The following is a 20,870-nucleotide window of genomic DNA, read 5'->3' as shown; positions in this document are numbered from 1 at the left end:
GTAGAAAAAAATAAATGGAAAAGAACTAGTGTGCTGAAAAAAAGCAGATTGCCTCTGGATGATAAAAGATCTACTTAAATATTGTTTCAGTCGACCAACGGATATGTCTAGTAAAAACAGCCAAGCTTTGATGCATACAAGCCTGTTTTCAGATCTAATAAAAGATATTACCCTCCATACAAGTTCTGGCTTGCTTAATGCCTTATACCATCCTGGCTACAAAGACACAGCTATTGCTCAAACATTATTGCTACTGTGAACCTTCCAGCCAAAATATCACTGCTGCTGCAGAAATCCTGGTATGAGTTACTTCACATTTATCCAACATATTTTAATGTAATCTCTCAGAAAGGCTGCAGGGCTACATAAAATACAGCATGGCACACAGTTAATCTGCATTATGTTCTGAAGTGACCTGTCACAGACACATGATGGAACAGCAGTAGCAGCTATCAAAATTCAGTCCTTGCAAATCATCCATGTAAGCTGGCATTTGCTTACTGTACCACTTCATCAAAAGAGAAATAATGATTGTTTTGGACAATGGGAATTATTTTTGTAGGTAACTGGCAATAAAATAGTTGAGAAAAACTTCTGGACAAAGTAAAGAAGGAAAGAGTGGAGTGAAAGCACATAACTAAAGTTCCAAAATCCTACTAGTCTGCATGCTACTGTATGAAATCACTCTTTAGACTGAAGAAAGAAAATCTTTAGTCACATGAAAGGAAAAAAACCTAGCTTTACAAAATTGCAAACTTTATTCCTGTAAATATTTTTAGATTTAAGCCTTTCTCAGAAGCTATTTTTATAAAGCTCAGATAAAACCATTGATACAAGATCTGAAATGGATCTGTGCTTTTGTTCAAATCATGTTTGCATGTCTGTTTCAAAATCTGTGGTTTACTCTTAAATAATTTTTTCCTATGGTTTCTGATCACACTTTTTTTTTCTTTCTTTTTTCCATTCCAAATGTGTAGTGGCAACCCTTCTCCTTTCAGGCTACCTGTTTTGAAGTTTTGGAACTTCTGATGGTTTCTTAATGACACTGGTTTCACATGAGCCCATTGTCTGGCTCTGCCTCTGCCTGTTGGTTCCCCTTGATTGTTTCAGCCAATTTCAGTAAACCCTGAATGAGGAAAAAGGGCTTTTCAAAGACATACTAATTCCTACAAAATTTTAGGAAGAGGAGGAAGAAATGCCAAAGAAATGCCCACTGTGAGAAAGGGAAGTACAACTCGGTTATTATTCCTCCTGCTTGCTATTAGCTAATTAAGCTCCTGCCTAGCCCAGCATATCCAACACAAACCAGGCACTCCAGCACATGAGGGATGTCATTTGGGGTTGAAGGGAGATCAGGGCTGGAAGGGTGGAGGATGCTCAGCCCTAGGAAAAGAAGCTGCTTCCCTTCTGCTGCACCCATGGCAACACTGGTGTTTACAAACCCTGCTGAGGAGGAGAAGATGGCCATGACATGTGGTGGATGGCGTTTGTGAGCAACAGGCTCCCTCAAATCCCCAGCAGTGCCATGACAAACACTCTGTGTGCAGAGGCATTCAAAAAAGCTGAGGAAATTGCAGTAGTTCACAAATCTACAGAATTTCTTGCTGGTTTTTTTTTAACAATGTCCTCATCTAGCACACTTAGGAAAAACATTGACAAGTTTTAAGAACAGTTTCCCTTCTTCCCTCACTCTACTCTTAAGGCTGGAAGGAAGTCAAACTTCTTCAAGGTTCATGTGGATGAAGAGGACCATATGGCTGTCAAATCCATTTTTTGAACTCTGTCCAAGTCCTACGAGATGGATGCTTTTCACATGGACACCACATGGTTTGTCTGAGGACAGTTCAGCTAGCAATGAACTAGACAGGGAAAATATTTTGAATTGCTCCCTCTCCAAAAGATAGGGGAGATATTCTTTTAGGCCTATAAACAGACTTTTTGACAAATGGTCTCTACAACATCTGAGCATTTGGTAGGCACACTGAGAATTTCTTTTCATGCTGTTCATTTAACCCATAAGTGCACCACTAAATGAATAACATGAAAATGCCACACCATGTTTCTCTTATCACAAGAACTGTTCTTCATCAGATAACATCCTTTCCTCAACATCAGAGACCACAGAATTTTTTCCTTATAAAATCTACAGAATCTTTTTCTTATAAAATTTCTATGATTTCTGCCTAAGCAACTATTCTTTTACACCTGTAAGTATGGAGCACAAACTGGATTTAACTGCTTCTATGAGTCTTTAAAGACTGACATTATGCCCATTCCAACATCACTGTTAATATCTCTTACAACCAGAAAACAGAAGTTGAAAGATGGAAAGTGAGTGACCACTATGAAGAGAAGTCTTACACTGATGTGAGGAATGGTAATTAAAGCAGATACCTCAGGAGAAACTACTACTTGACCTTTATTTGCAACAGAAAAGAGATAGAGCATCACTCCAGGAAAGTTTTTACAACTTTTAGATTCATCATTATCATGGGATTTTTTCCCTAATTTTGAATGTTAATTTATATGTAAAGTACTGTCATACAACCTGTTGTCTTCTGAGTGTTGCTGAACAGTGTCTGATGCAGCATCCAAGGGGCTGAACCAGAAAAAAAAGATCTTTTGTGGGTCTGTGGAAAAATTCTGCTTTCTCCCATCTGTTATTCCTCCTTTTGCTACCCCACTGCAAAACTCCACAGCTTTACTCTGCATCAGCAGCATTGTAAATTTTGTTTTTGTCTACTCATGGAGCAGTGCAGCATCAACCAGAGTTTAAGAACTGGGGATAAACACACCCATTAACAGAGATTTTCTAAATTCTGAGTAATTCCCTCACCAGAATGTTTTGGTTTTCATTTTCAGTTAGTTGACAACTGGTTTCACTTTTTGTTTGATGGGCTAGCTGCAGTGCTGGAGCAGGGAAGCCTTCAGGGAAATGCTTCCCTTCCCCACATTTTTACACTGAATTAAAGATGTCATAAAAGCATTTCTAATCATATCAACAATTTCTAATCATACCAACAGTTGTGTACAGCGGGGAATTAACCAGAATTCTGTCATAGAATTTGGAGCACTTAGTCAGATTTGTGAATTCCTACTGACTTCTGTCTTCATCTCATGGGTATTCTTTAATCAGCAATTTATCTCGCTTGTATTCTTTTGTTTCCACAGCTGCTGCACAAAGACAAACTGGTAACATTTATTTGCAGTGTTGGGGTGTGTGAACCTATTGAGGCAGAAGAGTGTAGCCCAAGGTGAGCCACAGCAAAGCCCTCAGAAGCCTGAGCAAAGAGGGGAAGGCATAGATTCCTGTCTGGGCAGGAAGAATTCCCCAGCCAGAAGTCCGTGTGCAGATTGCTGGTTCAGGAACCACACAGGGTGATTGCAGACCCAATACCATCTTTTATTTGGTGCCATAAATAGCTGTGTGCTTCAGCCTATTGTGACCTTTGATTAGCACAGCTTCAAGCTGCTGCTCTGTCAAGGCACTCCAGAATACACCTTTACACCAGGCAGGAGGGCAGATGTAAACAACAATAGTTTTGGTTTTTTCCCCATGCAAAATCCCTCCAGTATTGCTGTGCTTCTGCAAATTGTACATAAAGTAGAATCTAAAACCTGAAAAGTACCAGCAAAGGTCCTGGGGAGCTGAAGAGGAATCAGTTCTTCATCTCTTCCAAGCCTAAGGCTTCAATTAAAATAATCAAAGCTTCCACTCTTGCTCTTGGCTGAAGGAATGCTTTTTCACAAGAGGGAATTCTTGCCACAAGTTGTACCACCATTGTTCCCACAACTACTGTTTGTATCTTTTTGTTGTTGTTGTTGACTTTTATGTGAACTGACAGTCAATTTCTTGGTGGACAATTGCCCACATTATAAAAATCCACTGATGTGTCACTCTTTGGCTCTGCCAAAAAAAGCCATGATATTCAGAAGGAACACAGTATTTGGCCTGTCTTTAAAACAAGGGACTATTAAACAATAAAAGAAATTACCATCAACAAACATAGTTTATTTTTAAAGTGTCAAAATATAGGCAGCTACAATTGTCTGAGGTGCCACAATGCCTCTGTAAGTTATCATGAACAGTGAAGGGCTTGAGGGAGAATACTGTGGTGGCAAGGGAAGGTACAAGGATTATAGGTGCAGCTATTTTAAATGCTTTCCCTGGAAAAAAAAAAAGTAGATTAATGGGAAATACAAGGAAAAGCTGAAAGTAGTTGATAAGGGACAAAAAAGGAGGCCACAATAACATGCCCAGAAGCATGAAAATCCCACAGATAAAATGGCTGTTTTGATATGATTACGTGTATTTCTAACCCAAACATGAAACACAGACACTTGCAAACTTTCACTATGGTTATGGCTTGTTTTTATTGCTGAAGAAAGTGCACATGCAGCTATTCGTTCAGTAAACAAACTGTTGCATTTGTACAGTGATGAAGCAGCTGCATCCCTTGTTTTGTTTACTGAGTGGCTAACACAGCAACATACTTCAGATTTCCATCCCAAATCATACCATCTAATGATCAGCAAAAAACCTAATAATTCTGCTAAATTAGGAAACATCAGAACTTATCACCACTTGATTTTGAGCTCCAGCTTTTTGCTGAAAAACACCCACCCAACGTTGTTTCATCTCCTGCAATGAGCAATTGGTATTTTAGTTTTTTAGTCTTTTGTCACTGCGTGGTCCAAAAGATAAAACATTTTGCACTAGAGTTAGGATTGTTGGCCTGAGCCTCTCGAGCAAACTCCAACATGGGGAGCCTAAATTCCTCCTGTGTTTTCAGCTCAATACCACATCTTTCACTTCCTACTCCAAAACTCTTGAATGGTGTTGTTAAAATGAGACTTTTTTCTTGGAATACAGACTAACAAAACTGTAAGCAGCACTTCAGGTATTCCTGAAGTCCGAGTTCGCCCTATCTGCCACACTTCTGTCCTGCCCCAAGGCATCCTTTCCCGTTTTCCCAGGTTTTAAATCCAGGCTTGAAGTCCTCCCGGTCGCTATATAGAGCAGGTTTGGAGTGGGGTTCTACCGATCTCCTACTGTGGCCATGTAAACGCAGACGTATCAAAGAGAGGAAGAACCAAAGAATCACAGAATATTCAGAGCTGGAAGGACCCATGGAGATCATCGACTCCAACCGCAGGCCCAGCGCAGAACACCCTGACAGTCACCCATGAGCCCTGAGCGCCTTGTCCCAAGGCACCCTGAGCTCTGCCAAGCTCGGAGCTGTGCCCGCTGCCCCGGGGAGCCCGCAAGAGGAACAAAAGCTCCGTTCAGCTTTCGAAAAGCGCCAGCGTTCCGGAGCGCGGTGCGAGTTCTGCTCTGCGGGCCCTGAGGGCCGGAGCCGCCGCCGCCGCCGGCGCTCCCGTCCCGGCCCCAGCGCGGCGGGAGGCGGCCCTGCTGACGTCACTATCGTCACCACCCTGACGTCACCATCCGGGCCCCGGCGCGCGCCCGGCGGCGCGGCGCGGGCCACAATGGAGAGCGCGCGCGCGCCCAACCGACGCCAAGCAGGCCCCGCGCGCGCCCGCGCGCCGCTGGCCGTGCGTGCGTGTTTGTGTGTGTCCCACAGCCCTCGTCCTTCCCTCACCGCCGCCACCGCCCCGCACACCGACGCACCGGGGAAGCGGGGGCCGGCCGGGAGCGGCGGCCCCGGGCGGGCACACGGGCAGCGCGTCACCGCCGCGCTCGGGTGGCCGAACCGCCGCCGCGCTGGGCCGGGTGCGGAAGGCGCTGCCGGCGCCGCCATCTTGCCCACGGGGCCCCGCCAGACGCGGCTGCGCCGCCGCCGCCGCCGGGAGCGCGAGGAGCCGCCGCCACTGCCGCCTCCCTCCGCGCTGCCTCCCCCCGCACCGCTGAGCCCCTGAGCGCGGAGCTCCCGCCGCCCGGCCCGGCCCCGCCACCCCCGCCCGGCCGAGCCCCGGGCGCGCGTCCGCCCACCCCCGCGTGCGCCCGGTGCCCGGACGGGGCGGAGCGGGAGCGCGCAGGCCCCGGCCCAGCCCCAGCCCGAGCCCAGGCAGGGCCGCCGCCGCCGCCGCCGGGCAGCAGCTGGTGACGCAGGAAAAACGCCCCAGAGAGAGAGAAGCGCTCAGGGCCGGCACCCCGAGCGCGGGCAGCGGCGCCGGATTTGCCCTCCCGCTTCCCGCCGCAGCGCAGCCGAGTGGGAGCCGGGGGAAGCGGAGCCGCCCCCTCAGAGCCGCGGCCTGGCATGAGACCGTGCCCCGCCGGCCGCCGGGCATGAGGCAGCGCCCAGGAGGGCTCCGGGCCGCCGCAGCAGCCGCCGCGGGACGAGGGGAAGCGGTGCGGGGGTGAGTGCGGAGCGGTGCCCGGGCGGGGCCGGGCAGCTGTTTGTGCTCCCCGGGGATGGGGCTCCGCGGGCCGGGGCGCGGCTGGGGGCGAGGACGGAGCTCCCCGGGACCCGCGGGGCGTGAGGCGGTGGCAGCGCCTCCCTCGGAGCACCGGCGTGTCGGCCCCGCACCGCCGTGTTTTGGAGGGCGAGGGAAAATGGCTGACGGCTCCTCATCCCCGGCTGCCGGCGGGGGGGAGCGCCCGGCGCCCTCGGGGGGCTCTGGCCGCCTCTCCGGGGCCCCTGTGGCCGGAGCCCCCCGGTGAGGAGGGCCCGGTGCGTCCCCGCAGCGCTGCACCGGCATCGCCTCCCCTGGCTCTCGCTTCCCTTCGCCCCGAACGCCATTACTGAGGTGGAGTGATTGGGGCCGCGTAGGCCCGGGCGACGCCTGGAAATCAGGCCCTGCCGAGGCGCTTTCCCGACGGTCTCAATGAAATCAAGCAGCAGCAGCTCGTTCACGCCCGCTGTAAACACTGTTAACGCGTAGGCCACTCCTCTGGCCTCGGCTTCCAGCGCCCCGGCTTCCATGTACGAAAAACGTTCGTGGCTTTTTCATCTAATTCCTGCAGTTCACCTCGCCGCTTCTGCTCGGAGTTGTGTTTTAGGGCTTGTCTGTAACAATTTATTTTAGGCAGGACAGCCCTCTTCCCTTGCCCGACGTGTACGGCAGAGGTATTGCGTGTAATTTGGCAGCAGATACTCAGTGTTATTGTCCTCGAGAAAACGGGATTTCGCCAGTTGGATGGGTTGTTGGGGTTTTTGTGTGTTAGTTACCACTGTCTTAACATGTGCTGTCCCACTTTGTGCAGCTTTGTTTGTATACAGTGGGAATAGCTTTTGAAAATTACTTATTTTGTTCTTGGGTGATTTTTTTTTTTCTTGTAGAGGTATCCAGAAATGTTGGGGTAGTTTTTAAGATGCCATATTTAATTTTCAGCTTGCTCCTTCAGAAGTCCAGTTAGGTATTTTGAAGATTTGCAGTAGCTCGCAGCTGTACAGGAAAAAAAGAACCTTTCAGAAAAGAATTGTTCTAATTAAATGTTCAAAGGACTCCCAGGCTTGCTGCAGACATATTGTGTCTGTCTCAGCTGTTTTCATGTTATCTGTACAACTCGGTTTATATTCGCAGTTTTGCAGCTGTGTTCATATCACTGGACGTTTGTATCAGCCCGAAGACCCTCTGAAGTCGCAGGCTCAAAGCCAGCACCAGGCCTGCTTTTGCTGACCTACTTGCAGAACTGAGGCCTGTATTTTTTAAAAAGTTGTTGAATTGAGATACTGTTATGCATTCTTCAGTATACTTGTGGCAACACTTGCTGTGACAGATCACGTAACCTGGGTTTTTTGGCAGCTTCTCAGAGGCCTGACAAATGGCTGGTAAAATTGTTATATTTAGGAAGGGGCTATTGATGGGTGTTTGGGGGATTGACCTTTATTGATTATGGAATAGAAACAGTGTCCCTAGTAAGAAAGCGTTAGGGGTGGCTGAAAACTGTAGGCAGCTAACTTTATTATTCATATTGTACTTGGGAATTTTCTTTTTTCATATTTTACTTGAGAAATTGTCAGGCCTCCCCACCAAAAGTGTTGCTGATCAAGTTGCATATTTATTTCAGCAAAACCCAAGTCATACATGAGGGAGTTGGTTTGTTTGTTTGGGCTTTTTTGTTTTGTTTTGTTTTCTCAAACAATGCTTTTGATTCTTGGAGTTGAAGTAATGTTTATTCTTTGAACCAACAAACTACAGTAGTGATACCAAGAATTTCAGGGAGGCATATAGAATACATGTATTGATTATTCTGTTGCAATACACCAGACAACAGTGATACTTAATGATAGCTGTGTACAAAACCCAAAAACATAATCATAAAGCTGCAGTGGAAGAAACTCAAATTATCAGCATGTTTATGGGGAGGGAGTAAACCAGAAAGAAATGTAAGATTGTATCATAGTAACTTTTCCCTCTCCAGAGGGTCTTGTACTTTCCTTTTGTGTAGTTTTCTTCAGGGTGTTTCTTTTGGGAAGCTTCTGTCTTAATCTTGCCTGGCTGCTGCTTCATGTCTTGCAGAATTTGCCTTTGTGGCAGTTTCTCTGCCCATGGAATTGACAGGAAGACTACATCTGGAGGTGGTAATCAATAAAGATAGTGGTAGCAAAACTGTTTTCCATCTTTGTGGAACACTGTCACCCTTACATAAACATTTTATCCCCACATTGTGGTGCCTTTGTGCTCAGACCAGTGCAATTGCTCTGTGTTCTAAAGGCACACTTTTAGGTTTTTGCATTTTATTAATATGCTGAAATTCGTAGATGAGAGACTCAAAATAAACTAAAATAGTTATTAGTGTCTATTTTGCAAAATTAAAGAGACTTCTGAGAAAATAAAGGTACCTGTAATACTTTTGTTCCAAGACATCTTATATTTGAAATTAAAATTAGTTTAGGACCTTCCAGTATGAATACACCCTTGGGTAAAAATGGATAGGAATTCATTTATTTATTAGTTTGAACAATTTATTTTTAAATGGCTTTGAAGTCCTGTTTCTGTCAGGTGTGTATTGAAAATATATTAAATTCCATGGAAAGTATTTCTGCCCTTCCTGCTGTGGTTTAGACAAGTTCAGAACTTATTTCAGATATTTGAATGGAAAGTACTTTGGTGTTAAGCAGTACTCTGAGTGTAGAGATATATCTGTATATATGTATATAAATTTATATGTGTGTGTTTGTATTTACTCGCTTTTTTAAAAAGAAATATTGTTTTATCTAGTCTAAGAGATCAAAAATAGGTATATTTTGCAAACATCCAGATCAAGATAGCCTCATTTGTGAATGAATTCATTCATAAATGAATGAATCAAAGGTGTTCCTTACTGTTTTTAACTTAGAGCAGGATTTTATTTTTTTAAGGACAATCCAAACCCTGCAAAACCCTTGAAACTGTAGTACTAAGTTTAATTCTTTCTCTTGTAATCACAAGAGCCTTGCTTATCCAGCACTTGCAGAGACCAGAGTGAAGATGTAAGAAACTGCTGGATTTTGTGTTAATTTGAAAAGTTGTAAATGTGAAGCTTTTTTGCCCGGTGTGAGCATTAGCAGTAGTCTGGATGTGGATTCTCTTGTGCAGGTATCCTAAGTTTTCCTTACGTGAATGTGTCTTCTCTTCAACCTCTGTGTAGCTGCACCCAGTTTTATTGTCCATAATCACCCCTGTTTTAAATCAGAATTCCAAGTTTAAAGCAGGACTTCAGGGTATGTTTTGGGAAAACTTTGGGTATGTTTTGGGACACTACAGCTTGGTAGTGTCTGTCTTTCATTGCAGTCCTTGTCTTTTGCAAGGCTGGCAGCATTGTGTGCTGTTCCTGTAGGTTTGTCTCCTATCACACTTGTTATCTGTGATCTGTAAATACACAGCATTGCCTTTATTTTTAACATAACTGAGCGTTGTTCTGATATTGCAGAGCAGAGGCCAAGAAGGTTTTCTGTTAGCCCATACTTGCATGCAGTGAGACTTGAATTTTTCTATCTGGGAAGTTGGAGCTACTTCAGATTCTGTATTAGAAAAACACAATTACTTTTTTCCATGTATTAAATCTAGTTTTTTGTTCTCTTACTAATGTAGGAGCATCTGAAAGTTCTCACACTCTTATTATGAAGGCTGCAATTCATTATGAGTTCCCTTTTTAGAACAGTTATGTTGTATTGGCTAGTTCTCTTATGCTTAAGGCTAAAACATGACTTGAGAATATGGTTAACAGAGGTGTCTTCTGTACTTGGGGATTTATATATTTTGTTTAGAGTCTTCAGTAGATAGGGCAGAAAACTGTTCTGTCACTACCTTGCACCCTCAAAATGTCAACTGCTGCCTTTCTGATACATTACAGAGCCCACCTGAGCCCATTGGTTCATTGAGCATGTTCTCTAGATCTGGGTTGGTAAAGTAATTTAAAATGGGGTGTTGGTGACATTAGAGGAGAGCTGTTAATAACTGTCCTCACTCTAGAGGGTAGGAGGAAAGTAAGTAAGGTCTTAAACTAGCCAGTTGTGACTTGGTATTAAAACTTTTTCCTTCTCTTTTGGTTTTTGGTTTTGTTTTTTCTTGAGGGAGCTTAACAGCACAACTGGTTTCTTCTGCATTTTCTGTATTTGCTTTGTTTTATAAGAAGCCATTAGTTACTCATTTTATTAGAGAGTTGAATTCAGTCTGCTTGTTATTAAGGCTTTTTGGTTGTGAGTTGTTGACACATTTTCAAATACAAATTATAATGCTTGAAATGAAAACCACTGGAATATAGGTATGTTCCCAAGCTTGCTTTTTAAGAGAACATTGTTGATAAAGGATTTTCTTTAAGAATTAGTTACTCTTGACTATGAGAATGATTACTTGCTTTTGGTTGACTTTGTGTCAGTACAGCTCTGAAAGGTGTACATGGGATGTAGATTTAAGATCTAGGTGTATTTTGAATGCTGGTATTATCAACCATTTTCATGAAGTCAGATTAAAGATGCTTTGGAAGTAATGGGTAACTATCAGAAATGTTACTGTGGGAAGCTTGTATTTGTAGCATCCTTGATCTGCTTACAAAACCACTATGTAACCCTGTTTGGTGACTTAGTTTTTGATACACATGTAACCGCTAACAGAAAAATGTGATTTTCTTGCATTTAGATCTTTGCATGGACATTTCAGCAAATCCTACTGTTTGGTTGTTAGCATTCAGCTGTGGATTTACTCAGAAGAGGGGAATTCCACATTGCATCATTCCTTAGAGATGTGCTTTTTTTCCAAATTCCGTTTTTAAGCTGGGATTCAAGACTGTGTGGAAGGCAAGACATCCTTGTTGCATGAGTTTCTTCATATCCTCTCTGTTACAAATTGCAAAATACTTCTTTTTTTAACAGAAGTGTACAAGTGACTGCTTCTAAGTAATGAAAAGTATGTGGAGGGAATTTCAGGGCTGTCTTTTCATTAAGCTTTCGTGTAAAAAAGCCAAAACTCAAGTAATAGAAAATTGTCCCTAGAAGAGCCTTTAAGACAAGTAGTAGTTCTTTGTAACAGTCGAATGGCACATGGAATGACAGAAAAATGCATGTTCCTAATTCCATAGGGTTCAGTCCTTAAGTAATGTAACTGCTGCTTAACCTTTTCGCAAGCTTCAGCGGGACTGGGTGTGGGAAGAGGAAAAGGTTTGGTTTGTCTTAGCTGTAGCAACATGAAAATAAGATTGTTTAGAAGTGTGTTCAGTAGGAAACATCAGTAGTGATGTGTGTCAGTTCTGATCTCTCTGTTACCAGAGAGGCTGTTTTGGTTGGAGGATGGTGTCCTTGCTGCCGCTGTGCTGTGGGATAGTGGGGACAGGCCTGTGTTGGCTCTGGGTGGACCTTCAGTTTTCTTGTCCAGAAATAAATTTGACAGTGGGGTGAAAAAAAGTCTCATTTTAAATATAAGATAGGAATGAACATTTTCAAAATGTACTGGCATCTTGGTAAATTACCCTTGAGTTGTTTATGTTTTTCTGTTGTTTTAGCAATAAAGTACTTCAGTGTGTTTTTTAGTACATTTCAACAGGACAAGTTCATAAATTTGAAAGTTAAATGAGAAAGATGTATCTGTTTAACTTAATTCATAAGTAAATATGTTGATGTAATGCTGAAATTTTGATAAACCAAAACATTAAGCTATATTTTAAACTGCATTTTAGACTTTGTGAATTTCTGATTTAGAAATAGAATATTAATTGTTCAATAATTTCTGATGTTTTCTTTTAATGTGTTTTCCTGAGTCCTTTAGCTGTGAGGATTTTTTTTTAAAATCTTAAATTGTGACATAAATCCTCTGGAGGTTGAAGGTATAACTCAAGTGGCTAGTTGTACAGTTTCAGGTTCCAGTTTTGCACAGCTCTCCATGTGTGTTGACCTGTCTTTCAGACAGTGTTTTATTAACCACAGTGGGACCTTAAAATCCCAGGTGCTATCCCTTGAATACTTATAGTGCTCTGTGTGTGTATATAGAAACACATGTGCAGACATTCATGCAATGGGACTTCTTCTAGGATGTTGTACTGAGTTTTTTCGTAGGTGATGTGGTAATGTCAGATTTCTGAAGTGCTTTGCAGTTCTCTTGCTGTGTCAGGATGTCTTTGTGATAGTTTTGGTAATTAGGCAGGAACATAGACTGAAAATTCTTACAGTGTGTGTTCTTGTAGCAGTTCAGCCAGGTTCCTGTGGTTGACAGTTTGTCACATGTCTGGTGAAGATGCAGCTGAAAACGTGAATTCCCTTTGTGCCATTTGGGAAGCCTTTTTTTTTTTTTTTTCTTTCCTTCCATGTATAGGATTGCAAAACTGAGGTTGTTTTTTTGTTGTTTTTTTTTTTTAATGGATGCAGCAGCCATCAGTTGAGTGATGTTCAGTGAGATGTCAGTGAGTTCAGTGGTAGTGAAGCCTTGCTGTAAGCTAATGTGTAATGAAAAAACCCCAATCAGTCCCAGCCTCTGGTGAGCAGGTGTATGGCTGGAATTTTCCACTTACCTGCACCATTCTGAGATTTTTGACTAGATGAAAGAGGGTTTGATAATTTATCCTGTCATGAATGTTCCTTTTATTTTCTGTCACTTTCCTGATAATGGTATGAATATTTGGGACCAGTAGAACTCGGGGTATGTTGCCTGGAGGCAGCTGGAGGAGGACACTGGTTAGTTTAGTTTTATTGTTGGCAGGTGAGAGCCAATAAAAGAGTTTAATTTGAAGGTTCCACTGCACTGTGTTGGTTGATCCTTAGATGGTCCTTGAGAAGATCATCTTTGTCTGAACATGAAATTGTACTGGTACTCGATGCACTGTTTGTGTCACATTTGCCCAGGTACAAGTATCACCCTGAGGGCTGAGGTGTTGTGCAGGTTATGGGCTCATGTAGGCCAGCAGTGAGTAACTCAACAGTTTAAAGCAGAGGATCAAATTCCCTCCTGCTTCGTGCTCTCAAGTATGTGCTTACACTGTGCTACACCTGAAATACACTTGGAGGATTTGGCAGTGTTGATGTGTCACTGCAGCTCTTTGTGGGTGTGAAAATACAATAAATAAGTAGTAGTTCACACTTAAAATGAAGACTAACCCTGTAGTTCTACTTTCAGTTAGTCTAACAGCAAAATTTGCTTTAAATGTGAGTTTATCACTGTATATGACTTAAGTTCTAAATTGCAGTTGCCCACTAGAATTCTTTATTCCATATATTTGACATAATCAGTTTCTCTTGTGTTTTATCAGTTAAAGTTCTTGTCTTAGAACTTCTTCCAGAAATGAAGTGGGGGGAGGAGAAGCCTGAACAACCATGTTGACTTTTAAACAGTTCAGTTGCAATGATTTTTCCTTTGATAGGAATTGTGAAGAAGTTACTTGAGGAATACATTTCTATAGGTGTAAAAAAATCTTTGCTTCTCACATAGGCTGCCGAAGTGTTTGTTTTCTCTTAAGCTATTTTCATGGGTTTTGTGATGATTTTCTCTTAATAAGAAAATATTGTTAAAATCTTTGTAGTTTGCTCCTACTTGCCTTTTTGGTCAGGTGTTAGTAATCTGCTTTCAAGGAGAGTTGTCTTGTCTCTACTGAATAGCTGATGTTCTGTTTCCCCAGAATTGGTGATGCTAGGGGTGTACTATGGAGACACTTTCTAGCTGTGAATAAGAAAGTGCCTGCATTACGGACTACAACTTGTCACAGGGTGCATGTGATCAGTTGAGTTTTTTCTTTGCCTTGCTGCATTTGTAAATATAAGGTTGACGTTTGAGGGGCCTTGTTCTTGCACAGATTCTTGATAAATGGAAGTGAAAAGTTTGTTTTCTTCATATTATTTCATCAGGACATGGGGTTTGTATTTCAGAGTGGATTTCTCAACAGAACTAAAAGCTTATTTTTTAAAATGTGTCCATTATTCATTTTTTAGGTAATTGTCAGATGGCTTAGTGAAGTTACTTTAAAATTGTGTGTAGTGAAAAACAAATGATGCAAAGAGCCTTGGGAAAAAGTTATGAATCATGGCATTTTATCATAAGCATTTTATGATCATTTAAGAACCATTTAGGGGGATAGCAAATGGATCCTGTGGTCCAACCTGGCCATGAACACTTCCAGCAATGTGACCTCCACAACTCTGGGCAACCTGTTGTAGTGCTTCACCACCTTCACAGTAAAGATTTTGTTCCTGGCCCCTTGTCTAAACCCACCCTCTTCCAGCTTAAAGCCACTCCCCCTTGTCCTGTCTCTACATCCCCTTGTCAGAAGTCCCTCTCCAGCTTTTTTGGAAGTCCCCTTTATGTGCTGGAAAGTGCTTTAATGTGTCCCCAGAGCCTTCTCTTCTCTAGGCTGAGCAACCCCAGCTCTCTCAGCCTGTCTTTATGGCAGAGTTGTTCTGGCCCTCTGGTCCTTTTCCTGATCTGCTCTGGACCTGCTCCAGCAGGTCCATGTCTTTCTTGTGCTGGGCACCCCAGGGCTGGACACAGCACTGGGGATGGGATGTCACCAGAGCAGAGCAGGGAACAGAATCCCCTCCTTTGCCCTGCTGCCCACTCAGCTTTGGATGCAGCCCAGGACATGTTTGGCTTTCTGGGCTGGAAGTGCACATTGCCTGGGTTGTGTTGTGCTTCCTGTCCCCCAGCACCCCCAAGTCCTCCTCCTCCTCAAAGCTGCTCTCATTCCATCCTTTACCTGGCCTGTACTTGTGTTTGGGATTGCTCTGACCCATATGTAGGAGCTTGCACTTGGTCTTGAACTTCAGGTTCCTCTAAGTTTATATAAACATGGAAAATGGGGAAATAGGAGAATGAAGCTTGTCATTAAACTGATGTTTCCCTCACACCCCTTAATTAGGAGCTCTTCCTCCCGTTGGATCCTTGACTCATTCAGTCAGATGGAATTGGATTGTCATTCAGTATTTTATCTGTGGAATTCTTTCTGTAAATGCATGTGTGACATCAGTCTAAATACTGAGTAGAATTATTCCTCTGTTAATAAGGAAGCTTGATAAGCTTGATGGGTTCTTTAGGTTCTTTCCATTCTCCTCCTGTACATTACCCAATCATTAATCAAAAAGCTTGCGTTGTCTTTGTGTTATTGGTGAAGAACTGAGACTCAGAGGCTGTGAACTTCAAACCTACCTCCTTTCATAGCTTTTCGGAGGATTTTTGTTAGATATTCAGGTGTTACACAGTTTTGGCTTAAGTTTCTGTTGTGCCTCCTCACTCTTTCTCAGTTTTCTCTTAATACCAAGAAGAATGAGAGGAGGATGAAAAGGTGAATCTGAAAAAGGCCTGTGTGTTCTCCAACAATGTTTTTGAACAAGACATAGATTTAACTTTGGGGATTTCTGTAGAGCTGCCTTATAAGCCAGAGATCTCCCTTTTATTTCTGAAGTTCCGTTTCTTTCCTTATAAAACATCATTAAACTTCTGTGACAAATAAGGTACAGACAATTTTTCTTCCTGGTGCCTTAGTTGATTACTGTTTACCCAGGGGACTTAGTTCAATGGAAATGAAATTACAGTGGAAACCAGATTACTCTGAAAATTCCAATTAGGTAGGAGAAAAATGACAAATTCAGCCTTTGACAAATACAGAGAACATGTTGTGTCTGTCTCTCATGCAATTTTGTTAAATGAAAACTTGTGAAAAAGTCCTAAGATGTTGACTGTCACAGTGGATGTAGCTGTTGTGCTCAGCTACTCATGCTCTATCTCTAGTTGCATTTTGTTTTTTACCTGAGTTTCCATCTAATGTTTGAATTGTAGAGTTTTGCTTACAGTATCATAGCTCTGGCTTTTTTGTTTTTGTTGTCATCAGAAGTAAAATCTTGCCACCTTCTGAGTTTTACAACTTCTGTGTTGCCTGCTGTGGCTTTGTCATGAAGTTATCTGCTTGTAGTGAGAATATTCAAAGTATTACTGCCAAATAATTTTCCTGACTCATTGTGATCTGCTGAGTATTCCACTGGCTTTATCATAATTTCCAGGACAGTTTGTTGCCTTCACCTTCTCAGACTTCTTGCGCTTGGCATTATTTGCTGTGGCTGCTTAATATTTCTTTCATGACTGAACTTGTGCTGTTGGTGGACTGACATTCCTGGCATTTATCATCTGCTAAACTGCTTTCTCTGTGTGCATTTTCCTGTGAGATCCATTGTGCTTGGGAAGAATTTTGCTCTTTATGACTTTTCTGTGTTGTAAAGGCTCATTTGTGCTATAATGTACATGAACCTGGATTATATATTAGTTACATATGTGCTAATTCTAGTTGACTGTATTCTGTTTCCTTCCCTTTCCCTTCTCTTCTAGGGTGTAATTTCATGAGATTTGCAGTGATGCTGAAAGAGTTGGTTCTATTCATGGTTGTGTTCTTCCTGTTTCTCCTGCCATTGTTAGTGTTCATATGGCTTATGATGCAGCTGAAAACTAAAATTATTTTATTCCTATCCTCCAGTTACCTTTCAGCCAGCTTGACTTCTTGATCTGGCTGGTGATGTGGTGATGCAAGGGCTAATTCCATAGTGCTGAAAAAGTGGTTAGGATGGAAGCCAGCAGGACCACCCTTTTTCCATTCTTGTCACAGTGGAGATTTCCCTGATTTCAAACAGACTTGAGAGACTTTACACTGGCTGAAGGCTTGTCCACATGCAGAAATACAGTGAGACTTATTTTCTAAAACTGATCAGGATATAATACTTGCACTGGGGGATGAGATTGCTGTTGCACACTGAGATTCCAATGGTAGAAGCAGAATAGATCCACGCACACACTGTGGTAGCAAAACCACCTTATTGGAATTCTGTCACTCTCACATGGTGCTGGTTTAAGCACTGTCCCTGAGAAGAGCAGGTCCAGTGCTCTTCTTGTCTCTCCTGGCCTGTTGGTAGGCTCAGCTCAGAAGTGGGATCTTTGTAGGCTGTTTTGTGATGGAATGAGGGCTCATTAGCAAGGGGGTTTATGGGATTGGCAGTTTATGGGATTATTTCAGTGCAGGGAGAGCAGCAGCAGTGTGTGTTGTGGATTTTTTTATTTTGTGTGTGGTGGGTTGTGGTTTTTTTGAATGACTTTCTGGTTTTCAGATAGCTGCAACAGAATTCTTAAACCCATCCTCAGCCCTTAGGATGATTGTTTTGTCCCTTAGTTGATTGTTTTCTCCTGCATTTCTCAGTAAAGAGGGTTATGACATGCTTTTTAATAGGCTTTATGGATACAGGAATGCTGTATTTCTGGGACAGTGGTGTCACTTCTTGGCTCTGTGGGGGAGGGAGTGAACATAGTGGAAATAATTCTCTTATTTCCAGCCCTGCTTTGTTCTTAGTGTACTTTCTGCGGGCTTCTTGTTCCTTTCCAACCTCCTCTGCTATGTATCTTTTTGCATTTATATCAAACTACAGCCTTTTGTGTTGGCAGAAGGAACATGAACACAGAAGACAAAACTGCTGTTCTGTTGCCACTTCTCACTTCCCTATAGAGAGGCCAAGATTTTTAAGGGGAGTTGTTACGCAAGTTCTCTGGAGCAGGTGGATAGTTTTTGGGGATTTCTGGAGCATTCAGGGAGCATTCTGGAGCATTTCAGGGATTTCTGGAGCATTCAGTCTGCCTGGGAAGATGGGCTTATATGAGTTTGGTTGGAATGGAGCACGTTTAAGGCAGACAATATTAAAACACATGAGCTATCATCTTGTAACACCTCTTGGGAGCTTGTGCAAGCTTGATTTTTCAGGCTAAGTACCTTCTGACTGAAATGGTTGTAAGGCAGCAGAAAATGTCAAAATGTTTACTTGCAGTTATCTGGCATGGAGCAGTACAAAAACTGCCAGGCTGAGTAGGCAGTTGGTACGTTGAAACTAGTTGGAAGTTTGGCTAAGTTTGTTAAATAGTTGTGAAGAAGCTTATTGAAACACAAATTTTAATACTGGTGTCACTTTCTTCTGTATTAGAGGTATTTGAATTACACTTGACAATGATGATGGTAGAGTTTGGGTTCCTGTGCTTACTTTGTGCTGATTAAACATTACATGAAAAGCAGAGTTTAAAAAAAAAGTGAAATTAACATTAATACAGTAACAGGAATGCTTAGATATTTGAATTTAAAGCATTTAAAAATACATAGATATTTCACAAAGTTGTTATGATTCAAGAATGTAATCTGCTTCCAGCTTAATACCTCTGTTAGGTGTTGTATCATGCTCTAATTATTTACAATTAAACAAGCAGTAATTTGTGTTGGTTTTATACATTGTGTGAAAATTTCCATAATGTGTTGATAATGTCACAGAATATTAGATGTAAAGACTACTACTAGTTAATTGATTTTCTTTAGAACTGTGTTTAACATAGTTTAGAAAAGCGATGAAGTTTTCCATAGGGAACATGAAGCAAGCCAGAGGGGCTGAGCCTGATTTTTGCAGGCCAGTTTTAAACTCCACTTTTGTACCAGAATCTTTACAGTCCGGTTGCAGTGTTGGCATGGGGTGCTGCACACCACAGTGACACATCAGGAGCTGGGCATAAGCAGGGTTTAAGAAACAGTGCACAAGTAACATGTAACAATAATGTTGTAATATCCCTAATTTACTGGCCGAGTGACTTCAGCCAACATTTCAAATATTTATAGCCCTGAGTTTTGCAAAGCCTTAAGTGCAGTATATACACTATAAATAAGGCCATGTTTTAAAGCTGCAAGTGGGACAAATCTGCAATGCCATTATCCTTCCCTTCAGATACTTGAGAAAGAATGAAGGTAGCAGAAGCTGTTCGGTACTTACCAGTGGCCTCATAAAATGCATGAATCTCATCAGAAATTACAGAATCCACAATGTGTTTATGTGTCTCAGGAAGAAACCAAGGCCAGGGATGGCACTGAACATGAGTGAGGATTTGGACCTCGGTATGGTTTGCACAGTCTTCCAAGCATGGAATGTTGAAGAGTTATTTTGGTTTTTACTCTGTTCCATAGGAAGAATTGGAGTTGTGAACAGTATTAAATGGCTCTAGTACCTCAAAGGGAGTGTTTTGATTTAAGCTTTTTTAATTAACTTTTTTAGATTTTTGTCTGCAGTTAGTATTATCTGTAATCCTGAGGCAGTTGGACTAGATAATCATTGGAGGTCCCATGTAGATGAACAAAAGAATTCTATTCTTAAATATTCCTATGATAGAAGGAGGAAGTAGATACCTCATGATCTTAGCTTCATCAGTCCTGCCTACAAAATTGTGTTTTAAAAAAAATCTGAGCTTTCTTTGTGAGCCCTGCAGCAAAAGAAGGAAACAACATCCAAGGAAGTTTCAGAGGTTTATCTTCTGTTTATCCTCTGCTAGAGGTAGGGTACAAAAGTTCTTAATGAAGGGTTTGTGCCCCACTCATGAAAAGAAGTGAGACATTCTGTGGATGTCTTTTGGAATTTATAGGACCCATGTTCTCTAGTTAACAGTAGGACCTGGCTTAGAGAGACATTCTGGCTTCTAATGCAATGTAAAATAACAGCAAAATCTTCCTGCATAAATTGCAGAGCTGAAGTACTATCAGTGGCTTCACCAGTACTCTCACAATATTTCATACAAACCCCAATGTTTTTAGCAAGTTAAAGGTCCAAGCATTTCATGATGAAAAGAGAAAGGAGCCTTAAGCATTGCCAGGGTTGGGCATCCACAGCCTCCATGGGCAGCGTGTTCCAGTGTCTCACCATCCTCAAACTGAAACATTTCTTCCTAATATTTAACCTAAATTTCCCTTCTTTCAGTTTGTGCCCATTACTCCTTTTCCTGTCACTGCTATTCCTGATGAAGAGTTGCTCTCCAGTTTCCCTGTAGACCCCCTCCAGATACTGGAAAGTTGCTGTGAGGTCTCCACTCAACCTTCTCTTCTCCAGGCTGACCAGCCCAGCTTTCTCAGCCTTTGTTAGGGAGATGCTCCACTGCTTTTACCAGCTTTGTGGCCTCCTCTGGACTTGCTCCAACAGTTCCATGTCCTTGTGGGGACACCAGAACTGTACACAGCACTCCCAAGTGGGGTCTCACCAGAGCAGAGTAGAGGAGAATCAAAAGATTTTAGAGACTACCTGAATTTCTGTACTGCACTATAACACGCTTGTCTGATTAAATTTACAGGAAAAAATAGAGTTTTTAAAAAATAAACCTTTACTGAGTGAAACCAGAATTATTAACATGATTTTAACAAACAGGAACACATTCCTAGCCAAACCCTTCACCTAGCAATTCACAATTTCATGGTGTTAATATATTACCAATTACATAGATAAAACTATAAAATTACTAATAAATATTGCACATGGCGCCCAAAGGAATGGGGTGACAAACAATGAGAGCACATCACAGAGTAATGTGAGTTATCTGGTAAGCCTGGCACAATAAAATGTGCACTAACACAGCCAAGTGTCAGGTCATTTACCTAAAAAAATCACATACAGAAAACTTTGTATATATTGGTGAACATGACAAAAAGCAGTTATTTACAAAAGCAGCTGCCTGTGAAC

The 20,870-nt window shown here is 42.3% G+C and overlaps 1 protein-coding gene across 1 annotated transcript in view; it reads left to right on the top strand.

Moving 5' to 3' along the window:
- The first annotated feature begins 5,979 nt into the window (after positions 1 to 5,979).
- Positions 5,980 to 20,870, top strand: part of USP9X (ubiquitin specific peptidase 9 X-linked) — a 98,076-nt gene continuing 83,185 nt past the window's right edge. The window contains exon 1 of the mRNA XM_030955314.1: positions 5,980 to 6,321. The gene's annotated coding sequence lies outside the window, so the exon portion shown is untranslated. The remainder of the gene's footprint in view (positions 6,322 to 20,870) is intronic.

Source organism: Camarhynchus parvulus, chromosome 1 (genome assembly GCF_901933205.1).
Source record: "Camarhynchus parvulus chromosome 1, STF_HiC, whole genome shotgun sequence".
NCBI lineage: Eukaryota > Metazoa > Chordata > Aves > Passeriformes > Thraupidae > Camarhynchus > Camarhynchus parvulus.
The sequence above is the reverse complement of the archived record's forward strand: the minus strand, read 5'-3'. Positions and strand labels throughout refer to the sequence as shown.